This window comes from Hyaena hyaena, unplaced genomic scaffold (genome assembly GCF_003009895.1).
Source record: "Hyaena hyaena isolate Hyena2069 unplaced genomic scaffold, ASM300989v1 scaffold_1484, whole genome shotgun sequence".
Taxonomy (NCBI): Eukaryota; Metazoa; Chordata; class Mammalia; order Carnivora; family Hyaenidae; genus Hyaena; species Hyaena hyaena.
The window spans coordinates 138312-164607 of NW_024082116.1; the positions used below are offsets into that span (position 1 = coordinate 138312).

At 37.1% G+C, this 26296-nt stretch overlaps 1 pseudogene; it reads right to left on the reverse strand.

The window, feature by feature from the left end:
* Positions 1-3986: 3986 nt before the first annotated feature.
* LOC120225709 overlaps positions 3987-26296 on the reverse strand; it is a 33460-nt pseudogene continuing 11150 nt past the window's right edge.

Consider the following 26296-nt stretch of genomic DNA (forward strand, 5'->3'; position numbering starts at 1 on the left):
AAAAGCTGTCACAACATTTTTAACCTGTTCTGGTTTCCATGTTCCAGCAACATATCCACTGTCTTTTGACCACATTCTGGGAAGCTGGTACCGATAATGAAATAAATTGCATTGTACAAAACTTAGCGTCTTCTAATGTGGCAGGAAGTCAGCTCTTTCTCTTTCACTTGAAAAAAATCTTTTCAATTACTTTTCTATCTTCCGACTCTAGAAATTTCTTTTAACAAAATGGTATTGTTACAAAATTCTTTTTTCTCAGTGGAATATGTAACTCTCCACTGTGAAAGCTAACTTGTGTTCACAGAATTGTGGCCATAAAAGATTGTGCTTGTAGTCATGTCTTCTTAGTACGGCTAAAATACATGAGGCCTCAAGTATCCATATATTGTGATTATTAGATTTGCATGTAAACAGGGTCTCATGGGGTTGTGTTACAGATTTCAGTGTATGTTTCCTAGAATTTCAGGTGAGCTACTGCTGTAAATCTAAGCCACATTAACACTGTGCTGGCTGTATGTGACAGATGCCTGTTCAGTACAGATTGATTCTAATGTACATAATACCTTCAGGTTTTAAGTCTGGCTGAATTTTATTTTTTTAGGTGTGGTGGGGAAGGGATGAATCTATTTGCATGTATTCTCCAAATATATAGGAATCGTTCCAAAAATACAATTGTGTCTCCATTAGCATAGTATACATTTATATATTTAAATATAAATTATATAATAAATAGTGGTTAATACATATTATGTAAATATATAAAGTATATAATATACTTGCGGGTTATGGAAAGCATGCATAAATTCTAACCAAAAAGCAGAGGTAATAAAGACACTGAAAAATTGACTATGCCAAATTATATTCTTTATGCCAAAAAGTTACCATAAAAGTGAAGACTATTTGCATAAAATATTTTGGATAAAAATAATTGTTTATTAAAGATAAAGGTTCATATTCAGAGTTCATAAAGAGCTCCTAAAACTAAGTACAAGATTTAAAACCAGTAGAAAATTAAACACATATGAAGTTATTATATGAAGAGGAAATGCAAATGGCCTGTAAACATGAAGAGATGCTTAACTTTGTCCACATTCTGAAACCTGAATTAAAATAATTCTCAGATGCCTACTTTCATAGATCAGATGATCAGAAGTTCAAAGATCCTCTAATATCAAGTGATTGAGCAATAGTTACTTTTATGAACTTTCCATGTGGAAATAAAGTTTTGACTATTATTTGGGCAAACTCTATTAAAATTTAAACTGTGTGTGTTCAAGCATTCTACTTTCCCTTATCTCTCCTGAGATTCACTTATGCTTGATGCATAGAGAAGAATCTTCACTGCAGTATTGTTTATAAAGCAAAGTATCAGAAACCCCCTAATCTAATAATAGGTGGTAAACTATAGTACACGCACCCTATATAAAATTCTATGCAATAATCAAAGAGACATATAGGATGGAAGAAAAGAATGACATGTAGAGTAGAAATCCTGTATGTAAATAGAAAGCACAAGCTATGCATTTTATACATATATAAACAATGATAGAACCATATATGTATATATAATTTATATATTTAGACAGAGCTTTTGTAAATAAATCAATAGAAAGGGTCTGGGAGAATCACCAACATACAATAGAAGTCACTTTTAGAACAGCAACAAGCACTTTGACTTTATTTGTATTACTTGACCGTTTAACTATGTGAAAGATTAAATTATTTGGTTAACCAAAAATACTTATTTAAAAAATAAGTCTAATCTACATTTCTAGCCAATGTTATTATGCCAGTGAACTACCTTCCAGCTCAGAGAGTTGAAAAGTAGAACCAAAGTGGGGTTTGGAACAAACAAAATGACAGTTCAAAAATTAACCCCATTTGTTTATTAAGATCTCTACACTAAGATTACCTTTGTCTTCTGCACTGACTTCATATAGCAGGACAGGGACCTTGATTCAGGAGCCTGACATTAAAATATCCATTTATGGTGGTCAGGATCATATCTTTGTGTTAGTGAAACTATGTCTGTGAAGAGTATAAGTGCAGGCAGTGAGTTTAAGTCTAAAGCCTCCCCAAATATTCTGGGAGTTGCCAGGCTTTGGAATGCTACTTTTCTTTGGGTAAAAATGCAATTTATCGTATTTAAAATAAAATGGAATAGGGGCACCTAGGTGGCTCAGTCAGTTAAGTGCCTGACTTCAGCTCAGGTCATGATCTTGCAGTTCGTGAGTTTGAGCCCTGCGTTGGGCTCTGCGCTGACAGCTCAGAGCCTGGAGCCTGCTTCAGATTTTCCCTCTCTCTCTTCCTCTCTCAAAAATAAATAAAATATTTAAAAATAAATTAAAAAATGAAATGGAACAAACTTAAATACATAGAGAACAGATTTCATACACCTTTATCAAATAATATTTGACTGTTATCTGTATTTCCTCCAGCTCTCTGATTGAAGTTGAGTGTGTAGGGATTGATTTGGCTACAAATAACTACAAATGCACCAAATGTCTCAAGTTGCAAACATACTTAACATTAGCAAAAGAAGACTAATGGTAGGTATGTCCAGATTTATTTCAGAGGTGCAATGATGTCAAGGATGCAGGATTTCCACGCTTCTGCCCTGTAGTGCTCGGAGTGTTGGCTTTTCATCCTGGGGCTTTATTGCCTCACTGTGACAATATAGTTGTCACAGCTCCAGGCATCACATTTTCATCCCTACATCTTAAGATAAAAAGACAGATCTAAGGAAAATGCCTTTCTTTCCTGAAAGTTATGCATGTTTATCTGTAGAGATCATCTCTCTCTAGATTTCCCCCGAAGAACTCTTTCTTATGTCATTTTATATCTTAAAATATTTATATAAAATATAAATATATTTTCATATATACAGTTCCAGATATACGTCCTATCAAAAGAGGCAAAAGGACATATTTTCCCCAAATCTGAAAGATCTACACGTGCTTACATGAATGAATCAGTTCCTTAGGGCAGGAGAAAGTGGTGGTGGTGGGTGTTTAGTAGGGTAATGACTACTGCATTGCTTCTGAACAGTGCGAGTCTTTGGTGGTTCATATAATCATAGTTCCCAAAGTGGCATTGCTCTCTCAGTGCTGAGAATTAAAGACTGATTGTTGTTTCAGCTCGTTCCATATCCTCGACCTGCAGACCACTCTAAGACAAAAGAAGTAAAGATCTTCCAACCTTCTATTCTATTTCACTTCGTAGGGAAGAATTATAAAGCCAGATAAAATCCCAGTTGTGCCACCTTTTTACTTTATTGGAGATAGAATTCAGTTGTCTTGTTGACAGCTTAAATAATAGTCTTTGGACTAAGGTATTCCTAAGCACAGCAGTGAGTGCCAGGAACTGGGGAGGGGATGTTTTCTTTATTATCTCCTCATGTCATTCTAACAAGAAACGAGCGAGGTGGCAGTTCTCTGGGAGATTTGTGGGACATTCCTGGCCTGAGGGCTTGGTTATTAAAAGATTGTAGTGACCAGAAAATCAGAACAGTTTTCAAGGGGCTTTTTCTGTGGCTCATAAGACAAAGAAAAACCTTGATGGACTTTTTTTTCCTGTCTCACAGCAGACCTCTGGTATTTAAGGATCAGAATCCTCTTGTTTTCCAACTACCCTGTTATTTGGACAGTGCTGAATAAATATTAGTGTACTAATCTCCTGACCCCACTGCCAACTTAGTTCACTGAGTTCTACATTCTGTCTCCACGTTTGTAACAATCTATATTAACAGGTTATTTTTTCCCCCAAATGACTTAGATGTAGTCATTGGAAGCAAACTAAATGGAAAGTTTACCTTAAAGAATTACATGTCAGCGCCTTTTGCAGACTGAGCTGGGACAGAAGGGGGTGGGGCTGCCCCTCAACCAGATCACTTTCAAACAAAGATGTTAGAAGTGTCCCTAGCAGTCTGGCTTAGGGAAGAGGAACCCTCTGCTGGCTCTGTGTGTGGACGTCGCCTTCCCTGACACTCACTCCTGGGCAGCATTGGGAGCCCTGCCCTGCTGGCTCTGGTCATCACCCTTCTTTTTGTGGCCTGAGATGATGTCATCAACCCACAGTAGCAGAACTGCTGTCTCCATTATTGTCTTGTGTTTGCAGCTTGACAGCCAATGGCTCCCAGACGCCCAGTTCTTTCATGTCCACCAAGGTTCCTGTCTCACCATTTATGCCCCAGGTCTCACAGTTGTTGTAGATTGTGCTTGGCCCCAAAGAGAGGTAGGGAGAGGTAAGCAGAGAATGGTGCTGGCCCCACAGTCCTGGATAAGGGTATGAGGGATGCCCTGTAAGGCCTGGGCATCTGCTCTGTATGGCTGTTATTCCACATCAGTCATGACCTTGGACTACTCTGTCAAAGCATGGGCCATAGCCATTTCAGAGGCTCCACCCACTGGAAACAGCCAGGGCTCCAGGAGGACATTGTGGCACAATTGTGTGGCATCCCGGAGGGTGCATTCCACTTCTGAGAGAATCTCTTTGCTGGCCCCGTGGAGGAGAATGGTGCAGGCCTTGGGGCCTTTGTACTCGGTGATGAGTGTAAGGTAATCATTGCCAATTTTCTTGACTTCCTACATGTAATTATGTCTCCTGACATCTTCTCGCAGCTCTGGCCAGCTGACCATCCGGATCCCACAGGTTTGAGCAGTGCAATGATTGTCTTCCGGACCCTGCTGCCTGCTGTGTCATTGGCCTGCAGGAGATAGTGCTGAGCTAAGTCTGAGATGCTCTTTTCTGTGATGACCACATTGGAAGTCTCTAAATCTTCAAAATGAGGACTTACAAAATTGTTTCACAACCAGAATAAGAAAACCTAAAACAAAGCCACAAGTGAAGCTAAATAAAGCATTTAAGATCTCTTTCAGTCTTGGTAAGAAGGTGTAGAAGACACTACCCTCTACCTTAGCTTCTCTTATGAGAGAACTATATCTTGTTTATGTGTTGCTTAAACATATTTGCATCCTTGCCTTCCTTTTTAAGTGAAAATGCCTTCTAAGCAAGTCACTTTAGAAAGAACATAACAGATTTTTAAAGGTGTAGCCCCCTTACACAGGTATTAGAAGGAAAAAATGTCAAAGAAATGCACAGAGAGAAGTGAATGTATTCGTATGGTCATGTAGACCTTGCCATAAAAATGGCCGTGAAGCAGAAAAGCATGAGATTTTCTAAGAAGCCTAGATTTAGTGAAAAGATCAGTGAAAGTAACAAATAATGGATATCCTCATAGGCAAATAACTTATTACTAAGGGATTTGGTATTTGTGAGGATGAAGAAGAGAAGCCACAAGGAATTACTGCTGAGTATTTAAAAGTTATTTCATCTTATGCAGATGGAAAGATGCTGAGACACCTGCTGAGGTCATAGCAAAAGCAGCCACACAACATTAAAAGTGTACTCACAGGATTGCCTCCTATCACTGGGAGTTACCTCATCTCGAGCAATGGGCACCCATGCCGAGACTTTTCACCCTGTCACTCCTTCTACAGTATTAGAAGTAATGGGATCTCATGCATTGTCCAGCACCCGGGAGTATTGGTGACATCTGAAGTCTGAATAATAATGAAGGCTGGACTTAGAAGCCGCCTACAGTCCGTGTGGTAGAAGAGTTGGAACTTCCTTGGTAGGACACAGAAGAAGGAATCTGAAGGTTCTGGGCAAAAGGAAGGTGGAATCTGTTATCTGCTTGCTCAGGGCAATTCCCTAATGATGCCCCGACCAGGAAGGGCCCAAAGGAGACTCCCTTTGCCAAGTGTAAGGATAAGTGTCGGTGAGAGAATACATCAACATCCTTAAATATCTCCCGTTCCATAGATGGACCTTTTCACTCCATAGATTCTTGGCTTTGCTGTGCAGAAATTTGTTGTTTTGGTATCTTCCCACTTGTCTATTTGTGGTGGTGTTGCTGTTCTTTTGGTGTCATATTCAAGAAATGACTGCCCAGACCATTGTCCTAAAACTTTCCCCCTATGTTTTCACCTTAAGTTTTGCACTTTCAGGTCTTAGCTTTAAGTCTTTAATCCATTTTGAGTTGATTTTTTGTGTATGGTGTAAAACAAGGATCCAGTTGCATTTTCTTGCAGGTGTATGTTTCGTATTCCCAATACCACTTGTTGAAAAGACTGTCCTTGGGGCGCCTGGGTGGCTCAGTTGGTTAAGCATCTGACTCCGGCTCAGGTCATGATCTCGCAGTTCATGGGTTCGAGCCCCGTGTCAGGCTCTATGCTGACAGCTAGCTCAGAGCCTGGAGCCTGCTTTGGATTCTGTGTCTTCCTCTCTCTCTGACCCTCCCCTGCCTCACACACTCTCTCTCTCTCTCTCTATCTCTTTCAGAAATAAAACATTAAAAAAAAAAAAAAGACTGTCCTTTCCCCATTGTGTGTTCTTGGCACTTCGTGAAAGATGAGTTGACTGAGTATGCGTGGATTTATTTCTAGGCTTTTTGTTCTATTCTTTTGGTCTATATATCTATCATTAGGCCAGTACCATCCTGTTTTACTTCCTGTAAATAAACTTTTCATTCCTACCTGTGCTTGTATATAATTTGGCTTCTCTCTTTTTTAAGATTTTTTCTTTGTTACAGGTGTTAAGAAGTTTATTAATCAAGTGCATTTGTATAATTTTCTTTGTTTCTTTTGCTTTGACCTTTTTTTAACCTTCTTGTATCTGTAGGTTTATAGTTTTCATTAAGTTTGTTAAAATTGGACACTTAAAGTTTTTTTTTTTTTTAATTCTCCCTTTGTCTTCTTGGAACTACAGCTGTACACATATTAGGGTGCTTGAGGCTTTTTATAACATAACTGTGCACTTTCCTTACTCTTTTTCTCATTTTATATTTTATATTCTTTTACCGTTAATTTCACGAACTCTTTATTCTCCAGTGTCTTAATATGCCATTAAACCCATCCAGTATATGTTTTTATCTCAGATACTAATTTTCATCTCTTAAAATTTGAGTTATGTCTTATATCTTCTCTCTCTCTCTCTCTTTAGAGAGAGCGTGAGTAGGAGAAGGAGGGGAGGAGGAGAGAAAGAGAGGGTGGAAAGAGAGAGGGGGAAAGAGAGAGAGAGAGAGAGAGAGAGAGAGAATCTTAGCAGGCTCCACGCTTGTTGCGGGTCTGGTGTGGGATCGAGTCCCACATGACCTGAGTGGAAAGAGTTGAATGGCCACCGACTCAGCCACCCAGGTGCCCCATATCTTCCATGTTTCTAGCAGTGTCCATTTTCTCTCCACCTTTTGTAAATGTGTAATAAAATTACCACAACTTAAAAAATATCCTTGTCTAATATCTCTCATCTGTGTCATTTTGTAACCATTGCTAGTAATTACCCCCCACCCCCTGATCTTAATGGTGGTATTTTCCTGCTGCTTTGCATTCTTACTTTTTTTTTTATTAAAATACAAATGTTACAAATGTTATACATCTTAACTTTATTTGTGCTACACACACACACACACACACACACACACACACACACACACACAGAACCTGCTTCCTGTGCGGTATACTCCTCTCTGGTTCTCTGGAATTGTATACTCTAGCCGTTTTGGCCTCCCTGAGCTCCCAACTCTATCTCCCTCCCTCACAGAAACTGCTGGGCACATCTGGGGTTCCTTTTCTTGCATCACGTGGTCTGGAAACTCACTCCATTCATTAAGCTATGGCAGCCACAGGGCTCATTTCGTTTCCCCTTTCGCAGATGTCATCGTCCTCTGCTGCTTGATGTCCAACATCCGTACTATTTATTTCATATCTTTTGTCTACTTAGTATTTTTATGTGATTGGGTAACTCTAACTCCTGCTACTGTACTTACTTGGTCGAAAGTAGGATGACACCTTTCAGTGTTTTGATTTTATGGAATGACAGATGGAATGAACAGTAGGGAAAGTTACAATTATTTTTCACAGGGAAGTGACACGTTATTTAAGGAAATGCATTTTATAAGATTATTTATAAGTAAAACACCAGACACGTCCTCCATGTCCTCCATGTGGGTCAGTGAAGTAACAGAAATCAAACCAAGGCTTCTCATTCCTCACTCTCACACTTAAATATAGAGGACTGCTCTTTATACCTAGGTTTGAGAGACACAAATCATAGGTGACTCTGACAGCCCCATTTTCTCTCCAGCCACTTTGTCACCCCTCAGTGAGCTACAGATGTCTGTGCACTTGTTTAAAACTTGGCCAAAGCAGGTTGCACTGAAATAATAGTCGCAGCTACACTTAATGTGCTTTTTCTCATTAAGCTCTACGTAGAGCTGACCTTTTATTTATAAATCAGTTGTATCCTTATTGTCTTCTGAGATTCAAAAGTTTTAAATTATGATTAATAAGAACATCTGGTCTCTCCAGACCAGAAAATCAATTATTTAATCCTGAAGGCATTGTATAGGGATTTTTTGTTTGTTTGTTTCTTGTTTTTTTAAATCACCATGGACATCCCGGAAATCAAGTAAAGGCAAAAGCATTATGTTGTATCGTGTGACTGTGTTTTATTTTACTCAAGCTCCACAGCGAACTCAGCTACTTCTGACAGCAAATCCTTCTTGCTAGAACTTGATATTTTCTCCCCATCAAATTGTAAATTTAAAAATATTCTCTTGACCTTTGAAAAGTGGTATTTGGGAAACCTGATTCTTAATGTCCTTTCTGTTGGTTGAGAATAATATATATATAAATTAAGTTTCCACCACCACAAACAAACTTCCACCAATCTAGATACTCACATCTTTTCTATCTTTCACCCTTTCCCCAGTTTGTTAGCTGTGTTCATTCACACACACAAAAGTCTCTCTCAACAAGATTTCCTCCTGGAAGTCTTCTAATGACATTACTATTAATTTGATATGCCAGTCATATAGAACCTCTTTAAACCTGTTCCCTTTCATAAATAAATGAATTTTTAAAAGTGTTTTTGTTTAAGTCACTATATCAGAATACCATGCAATAGGGGGCTTAAGCAACAAACTCCTAGTGCTGGAGGCTGGAAGTCCAAGGTCATGGTATCAGCATGGTCAGTGTCTGGTGAAGGCTCTCGCTGGTTTGCAGATGGCCACCCTGTTGGTGTATTCTCACATCGCAGAGAGAAAGATAATTTCTCTTATGTTTCTTATACGGACACTAACATCCACCTTCATGAACTAGTTACCACCCAAAGGCCCCAATTTCATGTACCATCACAGTAGGGATTAGGACTTCGACATATGTACTTGCTGCAGGGTGGGCTGAGCAGGGGGCACAAAAACAAAGCAGTTGTTTTTGTGTGGAGAAAACCAGCCATTCCACCTGCTTATGCCTGTCACACTCAACTTGTTTCCCTGAGATGGAAACCTTAAGAGAGTAGGGTGGCCATGATGTGATGGGCAGTGCAAAGTGCTCAGTGGCTAAGTACTTCTGTGTCTTTCTCTAGTGTACTTTGATTCTCAATGCTTTCATGTTAGGTGGAATTTCCAACAGGTAGAAGACATTTTCTAAAAAATTCCTGTTCTTTCTTTTTTAGAAATAAAGTTTTGAAAATGTAGGCCTGCTGATTAAATGAACAAGCTTGCAGGGGCGCCTGGGTGGCTCAGTTGGTTAAACGTCCGACTTTTGCTCAGGTCATGATCTCGCGGTTTGTGGGTTTGAGCCCCGCATTGGGTTCTGTGCTGGCAGCTCAGAGCCTGGAGCCTGTTTCAGAATCTGTGTCTCCCTCTCTCTCTGCCCCTCCCCTGCTCATGTTCTGTCTCAAAAGTAAATAAACTATAAAAAAATTGAAAAAATAAAAATAAATGAACAAGCTTGCTAAACTCTGTAGAGTTAATTCATACTCTGTAAAATATAACAGTAGCCATAAAAGTCAAAACATTATTTTTCTGGGAAATAGTGTGATTTTACTAGAAACATAAAAAAATTAAAGTTCTGGGATCTGGATCCGAGTTTGGATATTGAGTCTAACTGGCATTGTGATAGTACACAATTACTTAACCACCCTGTAACTTACTCCCTTTAGTGAAATACAGGGATGACACTACATTATCTGTAAGGTCCTTTTAGAACATAAATTCCAGATCCATGCTTATTTGATTAAAAAGGAGGGAAAGGAAAATATGTTGTAGTCTGCATATGAGATAGAGATCCATTATGAGATAGGATATGAGGTGTGGAAAGTTATTTGAATCTACTGCCTGAGAACAAAATTAACAATGCTAAACAATGCACTGTGCAGTCTTGGTGAGTCATTTCTTTAATTTTACTTTTACAATGTAGCATATACGATGAATTTGTCAGAAGTTTTTCTGGAGGTGTTTTTCCTTTTTCTGGATTGATTCTGGAGTCTCATCGGCTTTGCTAAATGGTGGATTTATTGATATTGGTATGGAATCTTTGCTCCAAGTTCAGGGATTTTAAATCCTTAATTTATGAGAAATTGGTGAGTGTTTTGCAGGCATCTTTAACTACAGACTGAATTTTTAATTAAAGGGAATGAGAGAAACATAATGAAGTAATTACTTGCTCATTGCAGATTTATAATTCATATGTCACAAGCTACCATCCTCCTTCTGAGATGACTGCTTTGGTGTATATTTATACATGTATTTATTTACTATAGAAGGAATGTAAGCCACTAGCTGGGGATGCATAAAATACAGCAAGATAACACCAGTCAAGGGTGGATGAGAAACAAAAAAACCCACCAAATTAAAATAAACAAAAACAAAAAGAAAACAAACAACAACAACAAAACGAGGGGAAATCTAGGAAGTAAGGCCAATGAATAGCACAGGGATCTGAAATTAAAAGTTGAGGTAAGTAAGCTTCATCACGTTCATGGATTCTGGCAAGATCCTGGTAAATTTCACAGCCCCTTGTGTCTATCAGGTACCAATAATCATTGTTTAAGACAAGGATGCTAATTTCTGATTCTTAGACCAGGAAGAAGAGCAGGGTACTGGAAAATCAGAATACTCTGGTTCAAGTCATAGATTTGCCCACATACTAGCTGTGTGACCTTGGGAAAGTTATTGTACTGCTCTGTGCCTAATAGCTTCATCATTAAAGGGGGATGAAAATAATATCCACCTTAGTGTACTGTTTTGATTAAATGAAATAATGCATGGTCTCTGAGACTTAACAGATTCAGTATAGATAAGATTTAGCTATTTTTTATACAGAACATGTGAATTGATCTAGTTTTCCTTACTTAAAAAAAACCACTGCAATATTAGGAGGATACCAGCATTCAGACAAGTGTCAGAGACACTTGATAAACACCTTGCTTCCACTTGGTTCCAGAATATTGTAAGTACTGAATGAGAGCCTTTTAGCCACAGCTCTTTGAAGAGACAAAATTTACCCTTGTCTGTCTCCACAATAAATCCTTGCAGCCTACAACAGGAATCAAAAATAACCAAATGATGGCCTAGATCCACAAAACTTGATGTATACACATATTTCATTGACAATTTAGCCTCATAATGCATTGCACTCTACACAAAATAACATACAATATAATAGAACTGTATGTGATGTGTGACATTGTTTTAAATCTCTTCACCCCCTCTTCCTCTTTCTTCTTCCTTTCTTGTCATAAAACTCTTGCTTTATAAAGTTGGAAAGATCAGTGCACTACTACTCAGCTAGGAGATACGTCATGGGTACTTCAGAAGGGGGAAGTGCAGGAACCCACGTTTTTCTGAGATTCTGTGGTTTTTTTCTACTTGACCTATTTGGGGTCAAGAGGAGGAAATAGAAGATAATATGGTTCTAAAGAAAGAAAAAAATGATGTCAGGAAACCTGGGATCTTGATCCACTTCTTAAGAGTAATTTGCTCTATAAATTTGGTCTCCTTTCTAGGCCCTTCAGTTTACTGTTTGTTTGTTTGATTCATTTCATGGACCAGGAGTGAGATCTGCTCACTCCTCTTAGGAATGATAAAATGGATTTGAACTCTTAACTGTATGATAAATATTTGGAAAGAGAAGGGGATATAAATAGCTAGAGGTTATATGCTACAAGATACTGCAACTTTGGTTCCATGCAAAGGTTCAATTCCCAGCTCCTGTTAAATGAGCTGCATGACCGTAGATGAATCCCTTAAACTCAGAGCTTTTTTTTCCTCCTTGAGGTGTGTGTGTGTGTGTGTGTGTGTGTGTGTTGTATAATGTCTATATATAATTATTCTATATATATTCATATATATAAGTAGGTGAATACTTACTCTTCAGAGTATTGAGTAAGCTGTTGAGACTTATGTGTGACTTCATAATGGATTGCAAAATCAATAATAGTAACGTTTTGTGTGGTTCTTTAGAATGAGGAAGATGACAAATTGTTTCCAAGGACCCTCACCTACCTGGAAGCATTGTCTATCTGAAACAATTGCTGTGTTCCTCTGGACATTGAATTCCCTTTCTAGACTTGTTGAGTTGGTCCAGTGTGAGCAAAGAAATGGGAATAAAATCAATCAACCTTCAAGCATTTGGAGTTACCTGTAATTTATGAATGTTAATCAAATCCAAATCAGGCACATTCTGAACCAGTCATTTTTAACTAAACCTTTGCAAATAATACTTTAAATATATTGCATGTTTACCATAGTGGCAAGTTCTTTTTCTTTTTCTTTTAGTGTTTATTTATTATTGAGAGACAGAGAGAGACAGAGCATGAGCATGGGAGGGACAGAGAGAGGGGGAGACACAGAATCTGAAGCAGGCTCCAGGCTCTGAGCTGTCAGCACAGAGCCTGATGCGGAGCTCGAACTCACAAAGCCTGAGATCATCACCTGAGCCGAAGTTGGAGGCTGAACTGACTGAGCCACCCAGGGGGGCCCCATAGTGGCCAGTTCTGTTCTAAGTGATCATTTAATATTCATAAGGATCCTGTAAGGGGACACTATCATTATCTGTGTTACACTTGTGAGGAAATGGAGACCGAGTTCAAATAAGTTGCCCCAAATCACACAGTACAAGCTATCTCAATCCAGAGCTTAACTAATTTTAATTTAGTATGATACATTCCCAGGGCTCTTAAAAATTTGTTTATATAGGTCAGACATTTGTGTGTTTCAGAGAGAAAAGATCAGATAATATATAAGAAACAGTTTGTCCTCATTCTCATCTTTTGGCCACCCATGTCACCTTGCTGATGCTGATATTTTTTACTTTCTCATGTATACTTTAAAGATATGGCAAATGTTTCTTGTCTGTCCCTTTTTTTGATTGAAGTATAGTTAACACACGACATTAGATTCATTTCAATGGTACAAAATCTGTCCTTGCTTTTTACATCAGTTAGAATATAATCTGATCTGCATTTTGTTTTTATTCTTTTTCTTTTGATGGTTATTTTTGAGAGAGAGAGCATGCCCGCACAAATGCAGTAGGGGCAGAGATGGAGAGGGACAGAGGATCCAAATCCTGCACTGTGCTGATAACAGAAAGCCCAAAGCAAGGCTCAAACCCAAGAATTGCCAGATCAGATGCTCAACCAACTGATCCACTCAGGCACCCCTCCCCCTTTTTTTTGTTTTTATTCTTGAGGTGTGTGTGTGTATGGGTGTGTGTTCATAACAATATATTGGGGGCTTGGTTCATAGTCATGCATAAAGATGTTTTGCTTTCTCTCTTAGATGAGCATAATTTAAAAAGTCTCTTGTTTCTAGACATTAGGATGCCTTGAATTTATTATTTTTATACCTTATGTGGAATGATTTTATGCACATGTAATTTGTCATTTGATTTTTCAGTGTAGTATATTGGTAACACCCTTGTTGGAAAATAACGGATATCCCCTAAACTGAACATATTTAAAGTGTACAGTGTGATGGGTTGTGACATATGTATATGACCCTGAAGCCATTCCTGTGACCAAAATAATGATCATACCCATCACCCCCAAAGGTTTCCTCATGCTTCTGTGTAATCCGTCCCCCTCTATCCCCCCTGCCTTCCACTGCCCACCCCCTCCCCACCAGGTAGTCACGGATCTACTTTCTTTCACCAGGGATTGCTTTTCATTTCCCATAAATCTGTGTAAATGGACTCATAGAGTTTGCTTCCTTCTTTTGTTTGTTTAGGCCAGTTTCTTTAGTCAGCATAGTTATTTTGAGATTCATTCATACTGGTGCATTTATCAACAATAGTTCAATGTTTTTTCATTTCATTGATATTTTCTATTTTCGATTTCACTCATTCTGTCTTAATTTTTAGTGTTTCTTTTCTTCAACTGACTTTGGGTTTAATTTTCTCATTTTCTAGTTTCTTAAGGTAGAAACTGAGACCATTAACTTAGGAAATTTCTTTTTTAGTTAAGGGATTCAGTGCTATAAATTTACTCTTTTTAAAAAAAATTTTATGTTTGTTTATTTTTAGAGAGACAGAGATAGTGTGAATGGTAGAGGGGTAGAGAGAGAGGGAGAGAGATAGAGAGTCCCAAGCAGGCTCTGCGCTGTTTGTACAGAGCCCGACAAGGGGCTCAAACTCACAAAACCATGAGATCATGACATGAGCCAAAATCAAGAGTCTGATACTTAACTGACTGAGTCACCCAGGTGCCCCTATAAATTTACTCATAAATACTACATAGCAGGATCTTATAGTATTTGATACTTTAAAATTTTTGTTCAGTTCAAAATTATTTTTAAAATACATATTTTTAAAAATTTACTCTTGACCTAGGTTTATTTGTAAATGCATTAGTTTCAAAATTGGAGGATTTTCCTGAGACACTTTCAAAATTGGTTTCTAGCTTAATTTTTCTGTGGTTAGAGAATATAATATGTATGCCTTGTACCTTTTCCATACTTGTTGAGATTTGTTTTGTAGTCCAGGATAGAGTCTATTTTGTTACATGTTTCTTGTGCACCTAGAAGTAACTTGTATTCTGCTGTTTGGTATGAATGTTATTTAAATACCAATTGGACTGAGTTAACTAATGGTATAGCTTAACTTTTCTATATTTTTATTGATCTTGTGTCTATTGTTTCTGTAGATTAATAAAGAGAGCATTATCAAAATCTCCAACTGTAATGGTCAAGGTACATACAACTCCCTTGGAGTTCTGTTGTGTATTTTACAGCTCTGTTATTGATGCAGAAACATTTAGGGGTGTTAGGCCTGCTTGCTAAAATGACCCATTTACATTATGGAATTACTTTTAAAACATTTTGATGATATTCATTGCTCTGAACTACCTTTTTGACATTAATATGTTTATTCCAGCTTTCTTTGGATTAGTATAAGCATGGTATGTAATTTTCTTCATTATTCAACTCTTGAACTTATTATTTGTTGCTTGTATTTAAAGTTCTTTTCATGTAGGCAGCATAGATTTGCACCTTACTTTGGGATCAATCTGATAATCTCTGCTTTTTAACTGTGGCATGTGTTATTGAGAGAAACTTCTTTACATGTATTCTATAACTTTTCTTATTTGCCCCATCTCTTCTTATATTCATTTATCATAGTTTATGCCTTCTTCCATATTAGTTGAGTATTTTTTATAATTTCTGTCTCCTTTATCAACTTACTGGCTATAACTCTGTTCTTTAAACAACTGCTTTAAGATTTTTGTTTATATAATCTGTGTCTGTATACTTTCAGATGATATTATGACACTTTACCTATACTAAAAGAACCTTGAACCAGTGAACTTGCATTTCTTTTCACCCAATCTTTGTCCTGTTTTTGCATACATTTTACTTTGATATAGGTTAAAAAGTCACACTACGTTGTTACTGTCTTTGTTTAAGGTCAATTACACTTTAGGGAGATCTTAAAGATGAGAAAAATTTTATATATTTATACATGTTGTTGCCCCTCGATGCTCTTCATTTCTTTGTATAGATCTATATTTATGTCAGTAATCACTTTCCTTCTGCCTGGAGGACTTCTTTTGACATTTCTATTATGAGAGTGTGCTGCTGATGAATTCTTTCAGTTTTTATATTTTTGAAGAAGTATTTCACCTTGTTTTTGACAGATATTTTTGCTGATTAAAGAATTCTAGGTTATCAATTCTTGTTTTCCTTTCAGAAAATTAAGATACATTTGAGGAAATGTCCCCATGGCCAAAAAAGAACCATCATTCCAAAAGATTCGAAGAAACACTTTCTGGTATTCACACTGAAGCAAAAACAGTGTATAGTCTCATCAGTCTTGAAAACATTACATTCACAGGATATTTGATAATGTACCCAGAAGGATTTGTGTGACCAAATTAGTTTGAGCACTGTTCTGCTTCTATTTAACAAATTTTTTTTTCAAAGACCTAAAAAGATCAACTTATTTCCAAGTTATTGAATCACATCCCAGAAAAAGCTCAAGAATATTTGTGAGAATGCAGAAATATCTAACACCCAACAGGACAAAATTTGCTAAATAAGGCATCCAATGCAAAATTATCAGATATACAAATAAGCAAGAAAGCACTACCCATATGATAATAAAAATCAATGAATTAAAACTGGCCGAGAACTGACACAGATGTTAGAATTAACAGACAAGGACACTAAAACAGTTATAATAACACTTTAGTAGTTTCAAAAATTAAAAAGAGGAATAGGTGATATGCAAAAGACCTAAACTGAACTTCTAGAGATGAAAAATGTAATTTGTGTGAGAAACAAAATTACAAGATAGGATTCGTGGCAGATTAGACATTGCAAAAGAAAAAAGAAAAAAAGAACCTAAAGACCTAACAGTAGAAGCAATCTAAACTGAAATTCAGAGGAAAGAAAAAAACATTCCCTTCTCTGAATTAAACAAATAACAGCACCAATGAACCATGGGACAACTTCAAGCAGCCAAATAATAATAATAATAATAATAATAATAATAATACAAGTAATAGAAGCTCCAAAGATGGGTGTGTGTGTAGGGAAATAGAACAAATATTTGGAGAAATTATCATCAAACATTTTCAAAATTTGGTGGAACTACAAATCCACAGAACCAAGAATATCAATAAAACTCAGCATATGAAACATAAAACTATACCACATTAAATCAAAATCAAATTGTTCAAAACCATGGATAAGGAGAAACAAAATCTCAAACAGCCAGGGGAAAAGTGACATATTACTTACAGAGCAATGAAGATCTTTTTAAAAAAATATTTATTTATTTTTGAGAGAGAGACAGACAGAGTGCGAGTAAGGGAAGGGGCAGAGCAAAAGAGAGGGAGACACAGAATCCGAAACAGGCTCCAGGCTCTGAGTGGTCAGGACAGAGCCCAATGCAGGGCTCAAACCCACGAACTGCAGATTATGACCTGAGCTAAAGTTGGACGCTCAACTGAGCCACCCAGGTGCCCTGCAAGGGAGATCTTTTAAAGTCCGTGTAAGGAGACTACCAGAGGCAGATCTCTACAGCTTTCTAGAGTTCTCTCCCTGTGTAGCTCTGTCCTTTCTGATGAACTATCCTGAGAATTGCTGCCACCTGTAGTTGTAGTTTCTTGCTCCATCTGCTCTGTTCAGGACTACCAGCTGGACAGCAGCTCTCGCGCTTTCCCAGAGTGGTAAGCTGGGGCTACCAAAGGAATCGCCTTGTTTGTTTCCTACTTGTCACAATGTGTGATGTCTTGTGTCTTGAAAATCGTGATTTCAGATATTGTGTCCATTTTTGGTTGTTTCATGTGGGAGGGCAAATCTTCTAGTTGTATTATCTGGTTGGATGGTAAAGTCCTCACTGTAGTTTTAACCTGCAACCATCATATCATGAATAAGGTGAGGTCTCTTATATAAACTTAAAGACATAGCCATAGAAACTATTCAAAAGAGGACGTGGAGGGAAAAGATGATTAAAAAAATTTTTTAGGAATTACATATTCTTTTGTATGTGAATTTTCATGTTTTAAATTTATTTCTAAAGAGATTTTAGTGTTTTTCTTGACTTGCTGTGTTTTTGTATGTTAAGGAATTTGAACTTTTATCATTGGTATGAGTTTTAGTGTCCTATGCTTTTCAAATCAGAGATCTTTAATTCACTCAGACAATAGCCCTTGTGTATGGGCAGGAATTTCAGGTGTGCCTCAGTTTATATTTACCCTGGACACTTGACTCTTTCTACCTTCATGGAGATGCTATCTGGACCCCTACTGTCCTCACTGTCACTCGCTTTTGGTCATTCAGGTTCATCTTGATTCATTTTAATAAATTTTATTACCTATAGGTAACAAAAGGATGTTATTTATTAGAAGAAGAAGCCAAGGCTCAAAAATAGGCTCTGGACAACCTATAAAATCTGTAAGTCTCCTCTCAGTAGCCTTCAGTTCTTGCATGTCAATAATTTTTCTCACAGAAAAGGAAATGTCACCAGAAAGCCTGCTGTACAAAAGAAATGGTTAATGGTGCTGGTTTGAAACTTCTTTATCTCACTTTATTGTTTATCTTTGACATTCATATTTTGAATGTTGATTCTATAACCACTGAAAAATGATTGCTTAGTATAAATGTTAAGAAGAACCATAACTTGAAGATAACTCTTCGATGATCATTTGTTTCCAGATTTTTTTTTCTAATATTGGTCCATAGTCCTGCGCTTGAAATTGAAAATGTTGGAATTCAAACCTAAACTTACCCAAATTCATTTGAGATCAACACATTACTACAACTTGCTTGAAATTATTTATAGTCTATATTTATCCCACTTAGTGTGAATATTCAGAGGTTTTACTGCAGAAATATTAATGTTGTTTGATCATGAAATGCTTCTTTGATTTACATAATGTATGTACCATGTGTATGTTCCAAAATCAGAAAATACTTTTGAAGGGGCGCCTGGGTGGCTTAGTCGGTTGAGCGTCCGACTTTCGCTTAGGTCAAGATCTCGCGGTTCGTGGGTTCGGGCCCCGCGTCGGGCTCTGTGCTGACTGCCGGCTCAGAGCCTGGAGCCTGTTTCAGTCTGTGACTCCCTCTCTCTCTGACCCTCCCCTGCTCACGCTGTCTCTCTCTCTCTCCTAGAAATAAATAAAAAACATTAAAAAAAATTTAAAAAAAAAAAAAGAAAAGAAAATACTTTTGAATTATAAGTTATGAGGGTTCCCAAGGATGGGTCTATAGACATTTTGCAGTAAATATCTTTAAACATATATTTGCTAATGCTAACATATTGTGTATTATTTATTTTTTATTCTAGGTTTAGATAGTTTTTATAATCTTACATTTACTTATATTTATATTTAGGCCAATGTTTACCATCAGCATCAAGAAAAACTGAGAATTTGTTAGAAATAAGAATGAAGGGTGCCTAGGTAGCTCAGTCAGTTAAGTGTCTGACTCTTGATCTCTGCTCAGGTCTTGATCTCAGGGTTGTGAGTTGAAGCCCTGTGTTGGGCTCCATGCTGGACATGAAGCCTTATTAACAAAAGAAAAAAAAAGATCACTCAGAAACATGTTTTAACAAGATCTTCAGATAATTTTTATGCCCACCAAAATTTCAGAAGCACTTTTCTGGGCAATTCTATAATATTTAAAGCAAACTTTGAAATAACAATGACTTAACAGAATAAAGGATTTTTTCTCAGTGACATCTTGAGTAAGGTGGCTCTCATTGGGGGCTGTTCCCCAGGTTCAGAGATCCTTTCATCTCATGATGCTATTAGTACATGGTCTCCACGGTCACTGTAGATAGAAAATGGATGCTTGAGCAGGGGTTTTAATTAAAGCTTGAACATAGTATATATTGCACATGTTCACTGTCTACAGTGAACTGGCTACAACTTAGGCACATGGCACCAGTCTAACTGCAAAGGAGGCTGGGAAATGTGAGAACTATGTGGGTTTCATGAACACTAACAGTATTTGCTACCCACTGACTGGCCTTTACTTGGCTCGCACTACTGAACAGTTTCAGTAAATGTCTCACCTCCTCATTGATGCTGATGTCCATGTTTGCTCCTTGCTGTAACTGAGGATACTTATGATTTAATTCTGATTGAGCAATTTTATGTCTTAATTTTGATATATTGTATTAATAAATTTCTCTTTAACTGTGTTTAAAACCTTTCTCAGAATTTTCATTTTGGCATAGGAAAAATTCACCACTCTCATTTAAATTTAAATAAATTTATTAGAGAATTTTTACATCTTATGATGATTTTGTTTTGTGGATTTTTAGGTATGTTCTTAACCTAATGTAATGGAGGCATTTCTTTGTCTATCTGTTTTGGGGAAGGGATTTTGCCATTTCTGAAGATACTTATTTTTTCTATGAGATCATGTTTTGGCTGCTTCCAGAGAGTTTTAAGTTAGTTGTGGCTAGAAAGGTGTTATCATTTGCATTTGGCCTGTTTCATCTTTTTGAGGTTATTTAGTTTCCTGTCAGGCTTAGAAAGGCCTTCCTTACTTGAATATCATATAAATGTCCTCTGTATTCCTCTACAAACTTGGTTGAAGAAAAAGAAAAATATGATAGGAATTAAAGAACTTCTGATGGATATTTGGGATCTAATAAACCTGAGAAAAGAGGAATGTTCTTTAAAAAGAGCTAAAATGACTGGCTTTATAAAAGGCCAAAGACAAAGTAACAGCACCATTGACACAGGAGTCCTTCAATAAGCCAACCTACAATCTGTGAGCAGTTGGCAAAAGGGACACTTATGAGAAATAATGCTCGTTTATGTCACTCTGGGCACAGGGTAGTTATTTGATTCAGTCTCATTGCCAGAAAAATTGTTCTTTTTTCTGGACTGCGCCTCCCCAAATGCTGTCCTATTCAATAGCTCCTCTGTGGTCAGAAAAACTTATACTTAAGTATTTTCTCTCTCTGGTATACTTTGTGTTTAATTCCCTACATTGAATTTGATAATTAGACTAAAAACTTTATATCAGGTTACTAAAAAAAATTTTTTTTGATGTTTATTTACTTTTGAGAGAGAGGGAGACACAGAATCCAAAATAGGCTCCAGCTCCTAGCTGTCAGCAGGGAGCCCAGTGGGGGGCTTGAACTCATGAACCTTGAGATCATGACCTGAATCAAAGTCTGACCCTTACCTGACTGAGCCACCCGCCTCCCCACATGTCAGGTTGCTTAATGCTACTTAGCTCTCACTGTTGTAGTTACTTAGAGACCCTATTTTAGAAATGTGTAATCACGTTTAGTAGCTTCTACAACCCTCCACCTGAGACACTTACTTGGCTGCCTCTGTAATCTCAGGAAGATGCCACAACAACATCCTTTGTTCTGCTCTGTCTCCATCCCATTCATCACCTGTTCTGTCTCAGTCTTTTTTCCCAAAGAAAAATGACATGACTAAATGTTTTATCCTTTTACTCTGCCTGTACCCAAAGTTCTTGTTCAACCTTGATTGTACATCTATGCCCCACTCAACCCTGAATAAGTAGGACTTACTGTAATACTTGGTTTTTCAAAACATTATGATATTGTCAGATAATCTACTTATGTCAAGTATTTTCATTCTTAGCATTTTTTTTAAAACTCCAAAAATCAGTAGCTTTATAGGCCCTTTGTCCTGCAAAAGTGAAATGAATTTGATTTAAGTACAACTTTGTGCCAGCCATTGAAAAAATTTTAATTAAATATGTAATCATAAAATTATATGAGTTCTATATCCACATGTTAATTATTCAGTGAATACAGAAAATCATACTCCCCCTTCTTTTAGATCTACAGAAGAAGCTTGATTAATGTATCCCCTTGCAGAAAATTTTAGGGATAATATATTTTTTATTTATAATACTTATTTTTTTACAAATGAAATACCATGTATATCGCTCTGCTCTTTGTTACTTAACAATAGGTCTTGAAAATCTTTCCATTTCAAGGCATGTAGTCTACTTCATCTCTTTAAGGGCTGCCTGGGGTTTCAGTGTGTGCTTCTATCAATTACCTACCTGATCTAGAGCAGAGACAGATTTTCAGTTTGCCTGAACTCAAAGCTAATGCTTTTTTTCTCCTACAACATAATGCCTGGAAAATCAGTGTCCACTCACTAAAGCTGACAAATGAAGCTTCTGAGACCCAACGAAGTCAGGTAAGTTGCCCGAAGTCATCATAGATTTAGTGGAAGTGTCGGGGCTGGTGCCAGGTGCTTTCATCTCCCCTCTGAATTTCAGTGCAGAACTCTTTTGTGGTATTATTTTTTTCCCCAGAATTAGATGTACATGAGGTATCTGTTAAACAGAAGGTCATCGGATACCTTAAATAAGGTTAGAACAAAAAGTGTCCATAAGGGGTGGGTTGAAACTCAATCGCAAGATTGCTGAGGGTAACCTCCCTTACTGTCAAAAAATGAGAAGAGTGGGAGCATTGTTTGTATATTTTAGGGAAGATTGGGGGAGGAGGCACTCAATTTGAAATTGACATGTTTCCTTTGAAGAATTCTTTACAGTTAGTCAGGTTTTAACTGTGTTGCTATCTTAAAGTTCTATCAATGAGTGAGAAAGAGGGACAGGAAGAGGGACTGGAAGGTGAAGAGGAGAGTCAGACTCTATAGTCTGACCACAAGGATGGCTACGTAAGCTCCAAACTCCAGATTCTTAGAAAATTTGTGCCATCAGGGTGACATGGGCTTCACATTTTAAATTTCTTTGGTGTTAGTTCACTTCTGGTTTTTATCAGTCCCGTGCATATTTCCTATACTCTCTTGTGAGCATTTAAAAATGGTTATTGTAATTTATCCAGTATCTTGGTGTTTGCATTGGAGTCCTTTTCAGAATATTGAGCTAGCCACAATGCTATATATATATATATATATATATATATAAAGTTTTATTCAAGTGTCTGCACAGAAAAGTGCATAAATCCTAAATGCAACTTTATGGATTTCAGGGTAAACACAAAATGTAACATCAGATTGAGACACAGAACATTATTGACATCTGAGAAGTCTCACCACTGCTCCTTTTAATCACCATGCCTGTCCACACAAGGAAGCTTATGCTCACTTCTAACACTGTACGACAGTTCTCTCTGAGCTTCATAGAAATGGGATCTCCTAGAGTATATACCTTACGTGTCAAACTTCTCAAACACCGCATTATGTTTGTGAGATTTGCGCGTATTATATGTATGTGTAGCTGTTTATTCTTATTGCTATGTAGCATTCTATCATGTATGAGAACTCACCCTTTTTAAAAAAAAAAAAAACAGTTATTTTTGAGAGAGAGCACACGTGTGAGAATATGCACACGAGTGGAGGAGAGACAGAGAGGGAGAGGATCTCAAGCAGGCTTCATGCTGTCAACACAGAGCCTGACTCAGGGCTTGATCCCATGAACTGTGAGATCATGACCTGGAGCTGAAATCAAGAGCCAGACACTTAACCAACTGAGTCACCCAGGCACTCCAGGCACTTATTCTTTTTGATGGATACTTGGTTAATAGTCCTATTCTGCTCATTCTCGGACATATTTTTTGGTAAACATATACACATTTTATTGTAAGAGTATAATATCTGTGTCATTGTGCACATTTTTACTCTCTGATAGGTTGGGTTGTCTGTATTCTATTGATTTGTGGAGTTCTTTATGTTTTCTAGAAGTGTATTCTTTGCCAGATACAAATATTGAAGATACCTTCTTTGTGGCTTGTCTCTCAATGCTGTCTTTTGATGAAGAAGCGTTCTTTATTTTAATAGTCTGATTTTTCAAAAAATTTCCCTTACGATTAGTTCTTTTGTATGTCTTTAAGAAATATTTGCCTAATCCAAGGTCGTGAAGACATTTCATATTTTCTTCTAAAAGCTTTATATTTACCCTTTGCACTTAGATCTATAGTCTCTCTGGAATCGATTTTTGTATGATCTGATTTATTTCCAAAGAGCCAAATGACTTATTTTCATCATTGTTCTCCCCAAACTGCAGTGCTTTTGTGAGGATCGTCAAATAACCCTTGGTCTGTTCCTATCACTCTGTTCATTAAAAATATTTTATAGATTTCCATGGAAACAACAAATTTCAAACTCCTTAGTGAAGCCATGAAACACTTCACATTTGTACCCCACATTAAGTCTTTCACATCATGACCTGTAACCCTATGTTCTTCCACAATGAATTAGCTGTTTCTAGTTATGTATTAGTGTATTAGTCTTGTTTTTCCCTCTGAATAGCTCTTATTCTTCTGTTACATAAGGCCCTATTCATGCTTCCAGGCCCAGAAATGTATTTTACATTTTATATAATCAGCCAACCGCTGCTCCCCAAGGCAAATTTATCACGCTCTTGGCTGTTATTGTATTTATTCCTATTCCAATATTTCCTAGAGTCTGTTATATAATTCTCAAGTAGATGCTATTATTTTTAGATGAGAAAACTTAAGAATAGAGTTAAATAGTCCAGTAATTAATACGCCAAAATTTAAATAGATGTAGAGATTGGATGAACATGCTATCATTCTTCCCTAATTCTTCCCTAATCCTTCCCCGATAGTTCATGATATTGGGTTTTCCAAAACTCAGCAATATTTCAGGGGACATTATTATTTTTCTAAAATGCTATGAGGGGGTCCCTGGGTGGCTCAGTCAGTTAAGTGTCCAGCTTTTAATTTTGGATGAGGTCATGATCTCACAGTTTGTGGGATTGAGCTTGGCATTGGGCTCTGTGCCAACAGCACAGACCCTGCTTAGAATTCTTTCTCTCCATCTCTTTCTGCTCCACCACCACTCACATTCTCTCTCTTTGTCAACATGAAAAATAAACTTTAAAAAATATCATGATGAAGGAAGCAAGGGATACTGTTGATGGTTTTTTGTTTGTATTTTTCTTTGTTTTCTGCTCTTTTAAAATAAACAAAAACCTTGCTAGGCTTGCTTTACTCAAGGTGAAGATTTGTCCAGTCCCCCAAATCATATTAACTGAAATTAGAAAAGGAGGAGATGATACAGGGATTGGTGTAATCTTCTTTCTGGAAGTACAGAGACTTGCTGTAGTTCTTCTCAGTGGATCTTGATAAGCCAAGTGTGAGCTATGGCTTGACATATGAGCAAGAATATGTATAATGACCAAGTCACTTCCATTTCTTGCTTATAATGGTCACAAGGTGGATAAGTTTGTGAAATCTGGTCCATATCGTGACATGTAGAACTTCATGAAAGAATGAATTTTCAGAACAAACCAATCTGTAAACTTTTCTTCATATGCTTTGCTATGTAGCCCCTGGGAGTCCTAACATGTACTGTGAGTATATTGAGAAACCAAGTAAGGCATACTTCATCAGGCAATGTGATTCTTATAAATACTAATGCTGCTGCTATTTACAGAACCATGTAATTTCTACTCATTGGAGTTAAAGTTGCTTCGGTAGTGTCATTAAAAAAATCGCAGTTTAATACTGCCAACTCTTATGATGTTCTGTGCTTCTGTATAGACAGTGAACCCCTCTCTGTGGCTAATATTCATATTTGGAGTACATCATCTCTTTAAGCAAGAGGGGTTTAATGGGTACGCATTCTGCTACTCTGAGCAGTGACAAATATGATTTGAAATAACTTTTGGGGCAAGGAAATAGATGACTACAAGCTGGGAGAAAAGAGATAGGGTCCATCTCTGTCATAATTTCAGGAAGTATTCTGATGCCTTACATTTTCTTTCATTTATCCTTATCCTTATTTGCCTGGTGTATAATCCTCTTCTCTGTGTTTCAACATCTTTACATTTATATTTTACACAATTGTACTTCTTTATGAATCCTCTATAAACTTCATGAAGTTTTCTATTGGGTTCTTTTCCTTCTTGAACTGTAGTTATTCAGAAGGAAGTGTCTTCTGGGTGTTTGTGGGGTGACTTAGTTTATGGCAGGAATTGCCATCCACATACTGGTCATATTTACGTAGTAAAATATATAATGTTTGGTGGCTTTGGTGATCACCTTTCTTTAGATATTTTCCACCCCCAAATTTATGTTTTGTCTTGTAATTTCTTGTCCCGTCACAACTGTTTTTTGAAATATGAGAGCTGGAACCATGGTAAAGAAATGTGATGTTAATAGAGCTAGACAGTTAGGAACTGTGAACTTGAAAAATGGAGACTGGTCTTGATTTACACAGAAGTCCCTTAACTTAGGCCAACTGTAATTTTATGGGTGCTTTGTGAGGATAGTAAAGCAACACTACTTCTGTTTTAAAGATGGGTTTCATATGAAGGCAGAAAGGACTTTATGAGGTGCCATAGTAAAAAAAAGCTGAAAGCAGTTTTAAAAAAAAATTTTTTTTTTTTTAATTTTATTTATTTCTGAGAGAGAGAGAGAGAGACAGCATTAGCACGGGAGGGTCAGAGGGAGAGGGAGACACAAAATCAGAAACAGGCTTCAGGCTCTGAGTTGACTGTCAGCACAGAGCCCAACACTGG